Source organism: Myodes glareolus, chromosome 22 (genome assembly GCF_982192425.1).
Source record: "Myodes glareolus chromosome 22, mMyoGla1.1, whole genome shotgun sequence".
NCBI lineage: Eukaryota > Metazoa > Chordata > Mammalia > Rodentia > Cricetidae > Myodes > Myodes glareolus.
Genome location: NC_142047.1, coordinates 12,381,430 through 12,383,960, shown reverse-complemented (window position 1 = coordinate 12,383,960; position 2,531 = coordinate 12,381,430).

The following is a 2,531-nucleotide window of genomic DNA, read 5'->3' as shown; positions in this document are numbered from 1 at the left end:
CCAAGCAGTTTTCTTTATTAATTAACCAATGAAACAACAAATAGATAGAAGATCCACCTATATCATATACTTAATGAACTCACTCATACAAAGGCCATAGCCAGAAGCTCTTGGAGGCCAGAATTGCCTGGTAAGTCAACCCTCTGGGTTGTTTTTCTCTTGTTATATACATTTCTATTTGCAATATGGTATGTGTACATGTATGTGGGTGTGCATGTGTGTGCCATAGTGTGGGCTTGTGAAACTTGGAGGGAAGTTTGTAGGAGTCAATTCTTTTCTTTCATCGTGTTGGTTCCAGAGGTCGAATGTAGGTTGTTAGCAGGCTTGGTGGCAAGCACTTTTACCCAGTGGAGCACATCAAAGGCTCTAAAGGTGGTTTTCTTTTCTTTAGACAGAGTCTAAAGTCTACTGTAGTGCTGGCTGTCCTGGGACTCACTAAGTAGACCAGGCTGGCCTTGAACTCACAGAAATCCACCACCATGCCCCACAGTTCTCAAGGTCTTATTTGGAAACCAGTTTACTTTAATCTAAAATTTGCAAAGATGTTGAAGGGCGTTCTTGTGCTGAACTCAGTGGGAGTCACCTGTAATCATAACGCTGAGACAGAGGATGGCTGTGAGTTTAAGTATCAAGAAGGAGAGGGAAGGAATTAGAGAATTTTTTGTGTGTGTGGTATGTGTGGTAGATGCATGCAGGCACACATGGAGGATGTTGTCAGTGTGTGAATACCAGCCCAAAGCCCAAGGATCCAGGCATCAAAGTGAGACCAAGCATTTAGCACCTCAGGTGGCTGTTTGTGGAGAGGCTGCCTGGCATTGCGTTTCTGGCAGCAGCAAGACCAGTTGGAAGCTGGCTGTGCCACAACACACTTGCAGTCTAGATATATCGGGAGTAGAGCCTGGAGGATCAGAAGTTCAAAGCCAACCTTGGCCTCACAGTGAGTTAGAGTTCAACCTGAGATCCATAAGATTCTGTCTAAAAAAAAAAAAAAAAAAAGAAAGAAAAAGAAAATAAAAGAAAGAAAGATAAAGAAAACTAAAAACCAAGTAGCTCATGGTGGTCAATGCCTGAAATCCCAGCACTTGGAAGTGGAAACAGAAGGATCTGAACTCACTACCAAAAGCCCCAGACCAAAACAACAACAAGGCCTGGAGAGATCAGCTGGAGGGGGTGGGGTTATGGCACTGTGAGAAGCTGGGGAAGTATCTATGACCTTCATTGGCAGCAGAGTGAGGAGCTTCAGGAGGCAAAAAGGCAGTTCAGCACACAACTCAGTAGCCACTGTTGGCTCAAACTTAGGGAGTCCGACCCTGAGTGATTTATTTAAACACAGCAGCATCTAGTGAAAACTACTCGTGATGACTAACTCAGTCTCTCATGCACAGCAAAGCGTGCCTAAATCTCTTTGAGGAGCAAAGGAAGCTACACCCAGAACAGATGTGACTACATCAAGTCTCTGTAATAAAATGTGACACTTTCCATAAGACAGGTTTCACAGACTGAGAACACAAGTGTATGAGAAGGATCTGGTGCTGGGAAGTCTCTGGCCACACAGACTGTGCACAGGTCACCAGGCCTTCTGGATGGAAGACAGGCCTTTCATTCCTTCCCTTGAAGGAGCAACCCTGTGTGCTTAGCCTCCCAAGTTCCTATAGTGTATATATGCGAGCACAAAGACCTCTGTGCCTCCTACAGACCCCTATCATTTGGGTTAGAAAGATGGGCATATGAACAGATCAGGGCAAGTGTGGAACACACGTGGTTGGGTTTTTTAAATTAATTAATTTATTTATTTAAGTGTACAGTGTTCTGTCTGCATGTACACCTGCAGGTCAGAAGAGGGAGCCAGATCTCATTACAGATGGTTGCAAGCCATCATGTGGTTGCTGGGAATTGAACTCAGGAGGGTAGCCAGTGCTCTTAACCTCTGAGCTATCTCTCCAGTCCTCCTCCCTCCCAATGGTTGTTTTAAGTAAAAGACGGAGGCTCATCCCTGAGCAGATTCCACACACCTCTAAAGGCTGTCCATGGTGGTTTGCTGAGGAGTTGCGCAGGAGAGACCCACAGCATCCCTTTCCAGCAGAGACGCGGCTACCGCTCAAGCTGGTCACCATTGTATAGTATGCCAAGTCTGCAGTCACCCAGCTTCCTCTGTCAGCGTCACGTACGACCGTGGAGCCTTTACCACTTCTAGAGAATTGTTGGTAACCGTGGGACCACATTCACTGAGCCACAGATTGCTTAAATTTCATCAGTTTTCCCTTCTCTGGTGCAGGGTTCCACCCAGAAAAGTCTCATTTGCTTGCTGACAATCTATATAGTTTCACTCAGTTTTATGTCCTTGGCACCCTGGAAGTTCAGTGCTCCCTGTGATGGGGCACATAGAGACCTGAAGAGAACTCTGGGAGCCACTTCACTCCATCTACCGTGTGTGCTTTGCAGATTAAACTCAGGTCACCATAGTTGGCCACAGACACCTTCACCCCCTGAGACTACCCCCCTTTTTGAGATGGGGTGTGGATATATTGCGT